The sequence below is a fragment of the Python bivittatus genome, unplaced genomic scaffold, assembly GCF_059951505.1.
Source record: "Python bivittatus isolate LINGU-HERP-01145 unplaced genomic scaffold, Pbiv_v1 ctg000200_np1212, whole genome shotgun sequence".
NCBI lineage: Eukaryota > Metazoa > Chordata > Lepidosauria > Squamata > Pythonidae > Python > Python bivittatus.
The window spans coordinates 10,444,145-10,459,832 of record NW_028277040.1 but is presented as its reverse complement, the minus strand read 5'-3'; the positions used below and the strand labels follow the sequence as shown (position 1 = coordinate 10,459,832).

General features: G+C 39.1%; 1 long non-coding RNA gene across 1 annotated transcript in view; it reads right to left on the bottom strand.

The window, feature by feature from the left end:
• The window catches only part of LOC148216535 (uncharacterized), a 119,982-nt gene that overhangs the window by 86,606 nt on the left and 17,688 nt on the right, over window positions 1-15,688 (bottom strand). Inside the window, exon 2 of the long non-coding RNA XR_015795188.1 lies at window positions 7,013-7,083. This is a non-coding gene — a long non-coding RNA (uncharacterized LOC148216535). The remainder of the gene's footprint in view (window positions 1-7,012; window positions 7,084-15,688) is intronic.

Here is a 15,688-nt window from a genome sequence, read left to right as displayed (position 1 = left end):
CAAGAAAAAGCTAGGCTCATTATGAGCTGCAATTGGCCATCTCTGATTCTTAGAAAGTCATGAAATCAGCCTTCCTGAAAAGTAGTGTTTCCCCCAGGGCTATGGAAAGAACCTAGTTTATTTGAGCTTTAATCAACAGGAAATGAGGTAGGAGGAAAAGGGCAGAACTGCAGCAACCAGATCCAAGAATTATTCAGGCTAAACTGTAAGCCTCCCAGGAGCTTAAGAAATGATTCATCTGTTTTTGTGGTCATTGGATTTCATTGCTTGGGAATGTGCAGGCAATTCTCACTAACCCTGGCAGCTGGAGAGTGACTGGAAGTCACATGCCTGGCCCCTGTTTCTGCCATGAACATTTAAGTGGGTGCAGTGGTTTGTCTTGTCTAGTCAGCAGACTGGTTCTTGTTCTTATTCAGTATATCTGTCAAATGGAACTCTGTTCAGAAAATTCCAGAAAACTTGTTCATGGGCTGCAACAAACATAACAGAGAGAGAATGTGTGTGTGTGTGTGTGTGTGTGTGCGCGCGTGCCTGCCTGCCTGCCTGCCTGCCTGCCTGCCTGCCTGCCTGCCTTCTGGCACCTTAAGCCTATAGGAGATTTTGGCTGAAACCCTACATCTAAGTCAGTGCCACATTTATGAGTAGACATATCTAGATTTGCACCAGTTATTATAGTAAAGGCTTTTATGGCTAAACTCTATTTCATTAGATGCACAATTTAAGTGTGTGTGTGTGTGTGTGTGTGTGTGTGTGTGTGTATGTGTGCATACAGAGAGACAGACAAATACATAACTCAAAAATGAAGGACAATTGTCTTGCATCATTTCTGTGTGACATTAAAATACCTATAAGGCTCAGTGACCATTCACAATTGTAAGAGAAAGGTTATTCTGTTATTCACAAGTTCTCCTGTGTTATTAGATACAAATGACAGAAGAAAAAAAATGCTGTCTGAACATGGCCTTAACATTAATAGAATAAAGAACTTGATACTCTGTGGCTTACAGTTTTCCATCTGTTGAAGAATGGCAATTTTCAGGTCAATGGTGAAGTCCCTAAGGAAATGGAAAAGTTCTCCTATCATGTCATTTCAGATAATTAAATTTGTATTTACTGTTTTTTAAAAAACTAGAGTAAGGATGGACAGCTGGGGACCTCAGTCCATGAACTACTTTTTTGCAATCCTCATAACCTATCCAATTGTACCTCTGAGTTTTGGCAGGATGACAGCCAGCATTGATGATGCTATTTCCTGGCATTTTGAAGCAGGAAACACAAACTATCAGCTAAACCCCAAATAGGTTTAATACAGTTTTTTTAAAAAGCACACAAATCCCATTCTTCAAAAAAAAAAAAAAATCCTAGAGAAAGACAAAATATCCCAACCCCATCTGTAAGCTACAAAAGTAACTATTTTGAAAACAAGTTTCTTTATTCTTTTGGCTTATGTGTGATTGATGGAAACCAAGAGCGAAGCAGATTTTGGTGTCCCCTTAGCCAGGGACACTCACATCCAGCAGAATAGCAGTGAACTTTCTGGCGCTTTTTAAATGCAGACATGCCAAGAAAAATCATTTGCAAACCTGAACTTATTTGTGATATTGTTGCAATGCACATGCACCAAGCTCATTCCAGGAACAAGTTTCACTCAATTGATATAGTCCTCCACATCATATTCCACTCATCAAACAGCAGTCTTTGCTACCCACTGTGACAACTGAGATGTATAATTTGATGGTCCACTTCTGTCTGTTTCTTAACCGGAGCTGCATTCATTAATCGAGTAACATACTTTGCAAGTCAGATGGCTTCATGTGTTGTTGAGTCTGAGTTAACAGTTAAGATTTTTAATAATTGCCTCCTCCCCCCCCCTTCCCCCCCTTCCCCTTCCCCTTCTTCTTCTTCTTCTTCTTCTTCTTCTTCTTCTTCTTCTTCTTCTTCTTCTTCTTCTTCTTCTTCTTCTTCTTCTTCTTCTTCTTCTTCTGGTACAGAGTAGCAGCAAAAATGAGTATTCCCTCTGATTTATTTAAATTGCTATGCCTAAATCTGAACACCTGTTTCATGAGCTGAAGTCCTTTATGTTCAGCTGTGAAGGATCTGTAGCGTTGTGGTAGCCAACTTGCATCTTTCCGAGTTCAGATGAGGTCCTTCAGCCCCAAATATACTTACAAATGTACCATATTTGCCATCATCACATGCCACATAGACCACACTTGGTGGATGAAATCAATTATTCTCCTAATCAGGGGTGATGAATGAATTTCTTTCATTAACTTTCATTTGCATTATTTGTTGATTGCATTTCAGCAGCCCTGCTTTTGAGTGTAGTGTTGTTCCCAGTGATAGAAAGTTCTGTTTCATGATAGATATGATGCCTTTTAATTCCTCACCATTTTCCTCATCTTGCATCATATTGTTTCCTTCCGTGCCCTCTTACCCCATTGCTTTTAGGAAAGCAGAAATGTCTTTAAAATAAGTCAACAAATTGTTATGAGCCAAGAAAAGTAAATCTTCATGCCAAAGGGAATGATAAGTCCAACCAGTGGATGTAATGCACTTTTTTACGGAAATACCAATATGTTTCTGGCAAGATTGCTTTCCATCAGAGGGTATTGATGACCTATCTGAAACCATTTTTAATACTACTAGAATAATCTTTCACAAACCCACACATTCTTGCTTCTAGAGAATGATATCCTTTCATAATGATTTATAAACAATAAAGCCTAGCAAGCTAACTATCATAAGAAACCTGGGAATTGGAGGGGAAAAGCTCTCTTACTACAGAATAGTGTTAATGATAGTTTCAAGAGATCGGTGACAGTGACAGTGATATGGTAGGTAGAGTTTCTTTTCTTTTTTTTTCCAGATTAAGAGGCAAATTATTGCATGTCCCTCCAAACATCAAAATTGGAACAGGAATGATCAGACTGCAAACTAATAGTTATCGTTTACAGTCTGATCATTCCTGTTCCAATTTAAAAAATAGTTAACTTTTTTTAAAAAAGCATTTTGCAGAATCACATAAAGTATAGGAAACAAGAAAGTATTCTTTTAGAATGTCTCTAGTATTCCATATATTAAAAGAATTTAAGTATCTCTGCCTCCTAGATAAGTCATCCAGCTTCACAAATAATCTGTGTACAGTATATTTGTAAAATATGTGTACATTGCTCCTTCATAAATTGGTAAACAAAGAAGAAAAAAAGGGGGGGGGAGCCACATAAGAATCAAAGTAAGCCCCCAATTTAAAAACAAAAAAAACTACTTTATTTCAAATATGTCTAATTGTTCAATGGCCATTGAAAAGAAAGAGATTTAATACCTAGTAGAAACACATTACTCATACAGATGTAGATTTTAGGCAGGTTCCAAAGCTGAGGAGCAAACATAGCAGAGAGGATGAACCCAGGATAATCATCCAAACCTTGTATCTGGTCCACCAAGGGAATGCAACCCCATCCAGGATTAGATTCACATCACTGTTCAGACTTTATAACATGCCAATATACAAAAGCTCATCTTTCCTGGGTTTCATCTCAGCTTGTTCATCTGTCAAGAGTTCTACTACTGCACTTTGTTTTGGATTCTTAGGTGAAAGAGTGAAGTAGAATTATGTGTCATCCTCATGATGATGAAACCTAGACTTCTGAGTTACTTCCTCCAGTGGCTTCCCATAAATGGTAAAGAGGGCTGGGAATAGAGTGTGGCCCAGTCTGCCCCACATGGCAAATGCAGTAGAACCAAAATGAAATCAACCATCACTATATTTTGGCACCAACCACAGAAGAAAGACTGGAATCTCTACAGCGTCCTGTCTTTTAATTTGAGGTTTAAGCATCAATTAATTGATGGTGCATCATCGTTGTCTTTCAAAAGTGGATTTCAGGCCTTGCCTAGATTAAGAATATTTAAGGGTATGTGAGGGAATGAAGCTGGGGTTGCTGTCTGCAGTTGGGAAAAGCAGCTGCAGCCAGGCAGAAATGCTTCCCACCACCACTTCCCCAATGCTCAGCTCATCCTTTGTCTCAAAGGGCAGTAAAAGTTTACAGCCCTAGAAATGTGATGAGATGGGTTCATTCATTCATTCATTCATTCATTCATTCATTCATTCATTCATTCATTCATTCCCCACTCACAGTTTACTCACAAGCATCCACACAGGCATTCCAGGTGTCTGGCTAACTGAGCCACACCCTGGCATTTTTAGGAACATGCCAACATCCATAGGCAGCCTCACCCCACTCAGGCCCTTTCCTATAAAAGTGTGGGTTTGTAGGAGAGAAAGAAAAGAAGACAACAAGCAGACAAGGAAGCAGGAAGTGACGTATGTAATGTACAACTATTACAGGCAAGCAAGAGAGCTAGCAGTCAACTGTCAGGACCACAAGCTATGGTTAGCAGCCCATTGTGGTGTGATTCCTGCCTGGAGCTTGGAGTAGAGCTTGGCCTGGAGCTCAGTAGCAACCAGAAGAGGAGCAACCATGCTGAGGCAGCACTTAATCCCAACAAGTGCAAGAACTTTTGGAGGGAGACAAAGGTTGAATTCCACTTTACAAACTTTAAGACTTTTATTTGTTATAAAGACTAACCATCAAAGACTTATTTACATGGTTACATCAACTTTCAAAACCTAGGAGAGTGGAGTTAACCCAGGACAACAGGACATGCATGCTACAATAAAGTATTTTGTACAGTTATCTTCTCTACTGTGGTGTGTCCAGTCCCTGGAAAGCAAAGAACACTCAGAGAGTGAAGATCAGAGCCTCCCAAAAACCTCCCACTCTGGTTCTCATTCCCAGCAAAAGCCCTAAATTGTCACCTGATTTTCTCCTCCAGTCCCCTAGAAAGTCAGGAGGCTAAGTTGCAGCCACCACCTCTCCAAACTTTGCCCATCTCAACCCCTAAATCCTCCTACCCTATCCCCAAAGTTCCAAAATTATATCACCAAAATTCGGCCATTTTGCCACTGAATTTTGGCAGTGCCACTATGGATATTAGACGTAAAAATAGGAGGTTGATAGCTACACACAACCCATGAGCTATGGATTGCCCACCTTTGTCTTAAAAGAACTGCTGTCAACCTCCAGTCTCCAAAGCATAATGTACACTTGGGTAATCAAAGCAGTTTCTACCCTACTTCACTTCAGAACTTATACTAGTTTGATTCTATGCAGTAAAAATCCTCCCAGATCATAATGAGTTAAGGTCATCATCTCTCCAACACATCATCCAGAGAGGGAAAGTTTGAGACTGGAGGGTAGTTGTCTAAATTAGAAGAATTTAAAGTTGATATTTTTCTTTTTTAATGTTCCTCCAGGAAGCATCAACTACCCCTGAAGTCCAATTTTCCAATTTAATATTAGTGTCTTTTAACAACTATTAGCAGACAAGGATCTAGAGAACAGGCTTAAAATTTTAAGCAGCTTGTCCATATCTGCTGATTGAACACACTGAAAAATAAGGTATCAACTCAATGAGATACTGCATTGGCTGGATCTATCTTTACAACTATAACATTTACCTCCAAACAAATATGAGCAATTTCACTCACAAAATGCACTACAAATTGATCACAGCAAGTTGCTGTAGCCCCATGAACTGATTTTATTGGATTTATGTGAAACCACTCTTTGCCCACCTACAGCAACTTCTGCTGACTGGTCTTGTGCAGAACTAATGGTGGTGAAGAAGTTAAACTTACTAAAAATTTGCAGCTGCTATCCATTGGTCCTAATCTTGCCCTTCAGAAAAAAGAAATTGCAAATCTCCAGATGTTGGAAGACTTCTATAAAACATCCCCATCACCTTCTCTTTTGCAAGCTAAACATACCTAGCTTTTTCAACCATTATCTATATGCTTGGTTTTCAGGTTCCTCAGTGTCTTTTCGCCAATTTATTCTCATTTATATTTTAACCAATTGCACATTTTAGTCATCATCTGAAAATGTTATTATCTGCCCCATTCTTTTTGATGGGCAACAAAGGTTAAATGTGTTCCCATAAACAGGCATAAGGCTGGGCAAGCACTTATTGCATATTCGTCCTAAAATTGTACATTACAGGAACAGAAATAGCTCCCACTTAAAACATTTTATCATTCTGAATTTGGTTTTTAGGGAACAAGGTGCTAAATTAATAAGTCCCTAAGCAATTATAATAAATTGTTCTTTTATAAATTATAGAGTGTGTCATTATCTAATGAATCATGATGAATTTTAAAAACTGGGGCAAGTCCAAAAAGAATCTTAGCTAAAACATGAAATTGAAAAGAAAAAAAAAAGCACTTCTTAATTAAAGTTAAATAAGTTCAAGGACCTTCAATCAAAGTCAAATGGAGGCATTAGAAAAAGCTCACCATGTTGCTGCCCAAGAGAATCTTATTTCATTCTAACATATCCAGCGTTCCCCAATGGTTAGAGATGGTGCCATATTTGCTTTCTAAAAGTTTACCATAGTGGATAAACCCCACTGAAACAAATGGGGGCTTCCCTTTTATTAATATAAGGGAAATGAAATCTGTAATTCTGATAACTCTAAGTTAAATTTGGAGGTAATGTTGGGACACCTAATCCAGGATAAATGTGTCCTTTGAAATCTAGGGAACTCCTCAATCCCTAAGCCCCCTAAAAATGTTAAATACAACCCCCCCCAGACCATTCAGCAAACATCTGTCTACCCATACTGTAAGACTTAAACTCACCTAATATAGAAGAATGTGAGTTGACCTAAATGCAACTGCAGTGTTACTTTAGAACACAGGACTCACCCCTACTTCCTTGGCAGAAATCTGAACATGGATACACTCTGTTTAAATCTAATTATCAACCATCTACTTAACTAATTACTACATGCACAATCACTAAACTTCAAAACAAATTAAAATGACAGCTCCGGCTTATGGTAACAGCTAGCCAAAGCTAGGACCAACGTGCAACGAAATTTAACAGTATTCCCTTTCAGTTTAACCATTCATATACAGACGAATACACATGCACACACATATACATACCTCTACATATATTGTTGGGGGATATCCCAAGTAAACCAATCCACAAGCTGGAGAGAGTTCACAAGGTGCATCTTTATTTAAAAAAAAAAGAAGAAAGATGACCATCAGGCACTACCCCAGAAAAAGAAAAGGCACTTGGACCAAAAAAAGGATAGATACGTTTCCAGTGTACATATTCATTTAAGTAATATTCATATAATTAATTATGAATAGCTATGAATAGCTAAGCAAGGTCGCATTATGTCATGTGCACGTTGGACTTCTAGGAGATTCCCAGCCCCTGTATTCTGTAGAGGCATTGTCTCAAATAATTGTGAATTTCAACCTTTATTTTTTGTATACTGTAAATGTTAATTTTGCATTTACAATAAACAGTTTATTTTTCATTTTACTGCCAAGTTTCTATCATTAGCGCTTTGCTTTTCAGCACAGGTCCACAGCCTGAAAAATCTGAAAACCCCTCTCTCAGACTACAGACTTCCTGAGTTGCTATCAGCATCTCTGCTGACAATTATTTTTATCTGGGTGGCATAATTGGTGTGCTGGAATCACTCCCATGTTATTTTGTGGGATGAAAATAAAATTATAAAGGGCTGCATAAAACCCAAAGTGGTCACCTTTCAGTTTCATCTTCCCTTTAATGCTGTTGAGTGCATAAAATATGCATCAATTCTTGTTTTTAGCAGCCTTTATCAGTCCATCTTTCCTCCTACAAATAGTTCATTGCATTAACAGGGATGGCCGTTTGCTCTCGGTGCTTCCATCCCCATGATAAATCTTATTATCTTGCTTTATTTTAGAATTACTTACATGGGAAGAAATAAACAGTGCCTGCTCTACTAAGACCACCATGGCCAAGATATTTAACATACAGGGTGGCTCTGCTGCTCCTGCTGGCTGAAAATTAAGGGCTTGCTAAGAGCACAATTAATGGTTCTTTTCAAAAGTTAAAATATTAGCCAGAGAGTCATTGGGATTCACTGCATGCCAATTAAACCTTATATTCCGGTGATTTACTTTTCCAATTAACTAACTCCTCCATTTACTTTTTAAAGGGCTTTTTAAAAATCTCTTTCATATTACATTGCGGGGGGGGGGGGAGCACCTGATGTAAACTTATGTAAACTAAGAATATCTTCCTTTATTTACGGGGGGGGGGGGGTTACCATTCTCAGCCCTATGCAGAAGGAATTCCTGATCAAAGATGCGACTTTACGTGAAAGTAATACTTCATGCCCATTAACAGCTCATTACAACCCAAAAGTAATAAAACCTAAAACAGAAGCTACTCCACAAGATTTGAAGGTAATCCTGCACTCAGGCCTGATGAAAGTGCAGTTTTATTAGTCTAAAAAGCTACCCAAGTTCAGCCTTCGAGCAACCAATTAACTGATTCAACTCATACCCAGCTGAAACCCCCTCCCTTGCTTCCTGACACTCTCTTTGCAAAGCCGTAATATGAAATTCCTAGTGATTAAGATTTGTTTTGGGACCCCTCCCTTCAGCCCTGTGGCAGAATAAATAGAATAAGCAAGTGCCACCTGATTTTCTAAAAAGGAAGGTTTTCACCAAACAAAGCAGACACAAAGAGTGTCGTCTCATCTCTTCATACACAATTGTGAAAGACGGGAGTCTGTTTTCAGACTCACTAAAATTAGCTCTCAAGACAAGACAATGAGCACAACAAGAGGTGTCGTTGTCTAATCAGAATTAATTGCATGGTTGAATACTTAAACCCCGTTGACTAGGACAGGGACTAGATTGTCTTCATTTCTGCTGGAGGATATGATGCAGGTATGAATGTGGGTGGGTCAGAAGCTGATCTCTTCTGGCAATCCACTTCCTTCTGTATCTGTCTATTGTATACTTCTGTACAGGATTCTTTGTTTTAGGAAACAGTTGCTTCACTACAGTATCAAATATCTGAGACAAGGAAGACACGGATTGCAAGGAAGGCTTACACCATGCAGGCTACCCTCATGGATGTGGCTGTAGAAATCAAAATCAGATAAATAAATAAATAAATAAATAAATAAATAAATAAATAAATCTTTAAAAGCACTTTTAAAGCACAATCATTAGTGAAATAATCTTCGTTGGAAGCAGTTAATATAATTCAGGTTGACAAATGTGAGTAACCTAAGAATGAGCTGGGCATATGTAAATGCTGCCATATTCGTATTGGAAAGTCAACACTGCTATGAGTGTTTCACATAGGCTTACCATTTTTATTTATGGGTTTAGGGCATTTATTTGGCTGCCTAACTCTGAGCAGTGTACAAAAATCACTAAGCAACAAGCACAGAAGAAAACCAACTAGAACAATAAAATGGCTATCAGAACCAAAATATACTATAGAGCAGGGTTCCTCAACCTTGGCAACTTTAAGGTGGGTGGACTTCAACTCCCAGAATTCCCCAGCCAGCAAGGCTGGGGAATTCTGGGAGTTGAAGTCCACCCGTCTTAAAGTTGCCATGGTTGAGGAACCCTGCTATAGAGCATTCAATTGGGAGGTCTGCTCATCCTTTCCAAGTAGTTAAACTAGGGTAAAGGTCATGAGTACCAGGCTTCCTGGGGCAAAGTTTGGGAGCAAAGTCTTATTACTCTTTCAAAATTTGCTCCCTCTTTGCCTGGGCAATCGTACTGAAGCATAAACCAGGACATATGATAACCTTCATTTTACATCATGGTCACCCCATCTTAAATCCAACTTTATTTTTACCACTGAAAGTTCTAGTTTTCTTTTTTTCTCTTTTTGCCTACCTGGCTATACTTGCCTGTAGTGAAACAAAACAACACTCTTCCTAACCTTATGGAAACAAAAACCCTACATTGATACTTCTCAACCTGGGCAACTTCCAGATATGTAGACTCCAACTCCCAGAATTCTCAGCAGTGCCTATGCTGGCTGGGGCATTCTGGGAGTTGAAGTTCACACACCTGGAAGCTGCCCAGGTTGAGAAACACTGCCCTACATCTTCCTGAATGAATACAAATATAAAGAATTAATTTGACCGTTCCATGGTTTCCTGATCTTCTTTTAGTATTCTTTGTTATCCAATTATCCATCCTCCCTAGCAAGATTCCTGTATTAGTCATTGAGTGAGTTACCTGGTTGGCCTTAATATGACAAGTGACATGGTGAAATACCACGCTTTATTTATTTATTTATTTATTTAATTTGTATGCTGCCCATCTCCCCCAGTGGGGTGTGAAAACGTGCCTTGTTTTCTGGCCTGTGTTCTGTGCAACTGTAGATTTCCTATTTGGGTAAGACTTCTATTCTTTGGAAGGCAGTCTCTTTTTGTGTAAGAACCAGGCAACCTGTGGCTCATCCTCTGTCTGCAGGCCCTCAGCGCTCTTAGACCAGGCTGCTGAAGGTTGGCTGCAATTTCTGTGGTTGATGATAATGTTTTAATAAGAATAAAAAAAATCACCTTGAACTGAAGCCCTTCAAAATGCCCTGAAATCTATGTTCCAGAATTTGGCCATTTTACTGCCAAACTTCAACTGGATTATTTTTATGGGTGAACTTTGAACAGTTTGCATTGCAGAGGTTCCCATTCACATATATACTGTCTCACCCTTACTTAAACATTTAAAAATATAGGTCCAAAAATCAGGGTTACCTGTTCCAGTGAGTACAGCACTGGTTGGCTGCCGACTGGTAGAAGGAACACGGGGAGAATTCTCCCAAATTCTTAATTCTTCCTGCCAGTCTTGGAGTATCTTTCCTGTCCTGCAGGCTACACGTTGGCTGAGATACTGTTGCAATTTTAAGTAGTCCTTTAACCATTGCAGAGAAATGTGTGCTATTTCAATTTCCTGTCTTCTAATCCAAATTTTAAAAAGAAACCAAAAATATTCCCTTTTTAAAATCAAGTGTGACCACTTAGACATTGGTGGCCCTGTTTTTTCTTACAGCCTTCTTAAACAGACCACGGTTTACCAGACTTCGGATGCAACAGGAATTATACATGCTTTGGAGCATGTGTAAAATCCCATTTGTCATTTTACACATGTGTAAAATCTATAAAATATCCCAATTTACATATGCTTAAAATGTATCAAATATAATAGCATGCATAAAGCCCCATTCACATTTAATGGCATTCTGCTTTAGTAGGCACCACTTTTCCCTTAAGATTTATTAAATCAAGAGTTTATTATATAGGAATAGAATCTGATAGTATTTTGGTCATTCTTTCCAGTTAATTCAGCAGAGCTCATATCTCACACAAAGTTCTGGGTATTGTTTAAGATGAAATCCAGGACATTTCTTTTTTATCAAACTTGGGAGCACAAGACGAACTTCGCTGGATCAGGCTGGCTGCTTTCTAGTGCAGCATTCTGATCCTCCCTTTGGGCTTAGATTCCCACACAACACTAATACCCAATGTCAGGCCTGCCTAACAGTAGTTATCACTGAGGACTTAGAAAAAGACTTTATCTACCCATCCTCCTCCACTGCAAGGGCTCCTACCTTTTTGTTAAGAAGGCTAGCTGTCTCCCGCTGGACAATGATTACCAGATCCTCAGCTCCATATAACCATTAGAGATCATTACCCTCTTTCTTTCATTCCTGAACTCTTGGAATGGCTACAGAACACACATCTTTTTTCAAATTAGATTGCAGAGAAGCCTACAGTTCGATTCACATAAAGGAGGGGCACAACATCTTCCCATCTCCCACAACCAGAGAGATAGGGAAGGATATATTCCTGGCTGCTCCAGGTCCATAGGGGGAAAGGGAGGTAATATAAGAGAAGAAGCTGGTGTGGCAGGAATCTCAGGAACAAAGAGAAATCTGCTTCTAAGCAAGGGACAGATGGCATAAATTTGCAAGGATGGGAAACAAGTAACAAAATCACCTTTGATTCAGAAAGGCAGGTGGTGGCCTAGGGTTTAAGCATTTACATGGGGTAGGAAGATTTTGCGTGCCATTCTTTGTTTGAATGGATTCCTAATTCTCAGCAATAAATCCACTTATCTAACCTTGTATCTGCTTGGGAATGTGGAGTGGAGAGGAAGTTTAATCCCCAGACCTAGTATGAAGTCTTGAAACTATGCCCTTCTTGATCTACAGAGGAGTATGATTCCTTATATGTCCTTTGTTTGCATCCAGAGATATCTGTATTCTACCGGTTTTCTCTATAGCAACAGGTTTCCATTTTGCTCATGATAGCTTCGCTCTCTTTTACAACCAGGCACCTCAACTCTCCCAGGCACCCCTAGCATATTCTAGCATTTGCATAGGAACACAGTGCTCCTTCCAGCTACCTCTGCCATGTACTTTCAGCCTCCTCAGCTGATCATACATTTTACTGTATGCTCATGTACTATTTGTGTCCCAGTTGGACAATCATATTAACTGTTCATCTCTACAGATAATGCAACCCATTATCCATCTCTCTAGGTCTTATCGGCTTTTCACCAGGGTTCTATTCTGCCACCTGTTGAGGTTAACTGAAGCAGGCCAGCTCCATACTGGTTCAAATGGAGTCCCCCCCATAGGCTTGGCTTGTTCCAAAGCATTCTCTGTTGCCTCAGAATCCCAAACTCTGTATCCTTGATTGACCCCAGCCTGTGTTTGGAACAGGAAGCATTTCAGAGAAATCCATCTTGGAGACTCCAAATTTGGCTTCCACAACCTCTTGATTACATTTCCCATGTCACTGGTGCTGACATACATCACAAACCCTGATTTCACCCAGCATCACCCTAGCAGACTATTTAAATAATGCTTGGTTTGTGCGACCTTGTACTAAGCAGTCAGGCAAGCCTATGGGCACAACACAAATCCTGCTGCCTGTATTTCTTCCCCGGGCCAACATTCCCTTATCCCCCAGAATGAGAGGGTGTCAGTTTGTCCCTGATGGAAGAGTTCCTTTCTATAAAGCCATTTCTCTCTTCCTACTGAAATGACATTCTTTTTTCTCCAAGGCCTTCCATGACAACAGAGCAGCCATCACCCTAGGAGCGAGATACCACTCTCATATCCTAAATTTCTTCCTTACCAGCCTGACATTTATCTCAGTGTCTCTAAGTCTACTGTTTGGCCACATAGGAATTGACTTTCCCCAACAAGAGTCAGGAATTCCTTAGGCCAAGCACAGCCTCTCAATTATGATCCAGTGGGCAGACAGTCACAGCGATGTATCACCCATCTGTTGCTTTCTGCCTTCCTAGCACAATGCACATGGTTGCTGAATTTCCTTTTACCTTTACACATCTTCACCAGGGCTCCAGCTGGTAAATCTGGGCTCTTCTTTGTTTTTGTTTTTGTTTTTTAAGTACATTGGGTGCTACTAGATTCCAATGTAAAGAAATCAAGGTCAGTTGAGCATAGGGAGATTTTTATCAAAAGAATGAACATATGAGAGGGCTTAGAAGAGGATGTAGTTAGATGCCTTTGTGTTTGTAAAGGGCTGAGTAATCTGAGTTTGGCTCCACAGTGCTTTCTAAACTTGATACTCTGCTTTTAAAATTTGTATTTAAATTATTATATTGGACCATGGCCTCTATTTAAACTTTCACTTACTATAACTGGGTTTGAAATGAAATCTATACCTACAGTTCTTCTACTACCTAAATATACATAATGTCCTTATTAATGTTAATTACATCTCAGTTTTAGCCTTTTTCCAAATTTGCTTTAGTATAAATTTCATAAGAAATTTTATATAACCATTCTCTGCTTCTCTGCTACAGCAGGCTGAAAACAGGCTGAAAAACTTCTGCAGGAGTTTCACTCTTGGAATTTACCTCCTGACTTGTAAATATCTAATATGCTTTTTCAAAAAGTACAACTAATCCAAGACTTCCTTTGTTTCTGCAGGCATTTTCCATGCAAGAAGAGCCATAAATTTATAGCCTTCAACGTGCAGGAGAAGGAAGAGACCTCGACTGTAATTACATGGCCGGTGATTTTATTTTTATGAAGAATAGGATAATAATAGAATAGATGCATACATAAATATATAAAAGGTATGGGCATTTGGAATTAGTACTACTTATAGACCCAGTAGGTCCCAAAACTATGAGATTGACTAAATGATTTACTAATTTGTTTTATTTCTAGACCAAAAAACCAGTCAGGTAAGTTGGCAGGGAAGCTAGTTCCATATTTTCTGATTTAGAAATGGGGTAGGGTAATAAACCCCTTGCCCCCAGGATGCTATTACAAAAGTCATAGTTACATGTTAAGTGAATGATTGCCTTTGATCTCAAAGGCACCAGAAAAATGTCCCTAGATATCCCAGGTACAATGAACAGTGTCTAAAGGGCATCAATCCATAATCATCATAATAATATGCTAATAATTAAAATCCCACTTTGAATGAGAGAGGACACTTGTATTGATGCTCAAGGTATCAAAGGCTCCTTCTGCCTGTAGTTCTTTACTTCTCATTGTTCCTGGCCAAATCACCAACCACAACACCAAGAGAGCCAGGAATGGCTGGCTGAACAGCTCCAATTAATAGGGAGGGAGGTCCTGATGCTCATCTCAGAGAGAATCTCATCCACCACCAGGTAGCAGAAAGATACTGTGGCTGAAGACATCCTGTCTCAGTGAAGGGATTCAGGCATGCTACTGGGCTGATGGATAACGTTGCCCTGAGAAAGTGTGTGAACTGTCTGTAAGCTCTGGCAGTTATTTCAAATTATTTAGGTATGATCATTTGTCTGTGGAGCAGAGACCAAGTATTCGATTCAAAGTCCTCATGCATGCGTATTCAATATATGCAAAAGGAGAATAATTAAATTTGCAAACATTGATGAAGAAGATAGAATGAGAGCAAAGAATAGCTTTCTAACTAAGACCTGTCCTTCATTTGTCAATCAGCTTAGATGCAAGAAAAACTGATTGGGTTGGCTGCAAACTGTGCAAATTTTTGCCTGCAGCCAAGTCTGAAGTGATGCAGCCCCCCTGCCATCTTATTCATCCTTATATGTATTATATCTGCTCATTTAATAAGCTGGGGATTTTCCTATTTGGAAGGCATATTCTACATTAGGTCTCCTGGAAAACCAAAAAGCATCAGAAAAAGCGGATCACCATTAAATTATTCTGCTGATCATTCACAATCTTCTGCACACCTCTGTCAGATGTACATTTTATAAGTAAAACAAATAAATAAAGTCTCATTGTATCCAACAGGGCTTTCTGTAAGGTAAGTGTAAGAGTGACATTTACAGTGACAATAAATGGTAGAAGTCCAGGTCTCCCTTTCTGGAAAATAGTCAAGTTAGCCTATTTAAACCTAAGAACATACAAATTTTATTTCCCAAATAAGGATGGTTGAATTCCTTTGAAACTGTCAGGATTCTTTATTATAGGTGTATATTTTGCTCTGTCATACAGAAACAAATGTGATCTGATCAATTTTGGATAAAGAGAGACACCAAGTGGTAACAAATCATATCCTTGGGTGAATTCTTATTTCTCTTCCTAGGTTTCTATTGTAAACTCTTTTCTGAAAAAAGAGATATAGGAAACAACAGCAACAAAAGCAACTTTCTAATCATGCCACTTTAATTAATTTGCAAACAAGGATTTGTTTCTAGGTGCTAACATAAAGTCATACATTGGCTGCCAACTTGTACAATCTTCTGTTTTGTTGCCACTCCTACAAAATGTCTCATCTGAGAAAAACAACTACTGAAGGCTTTGCC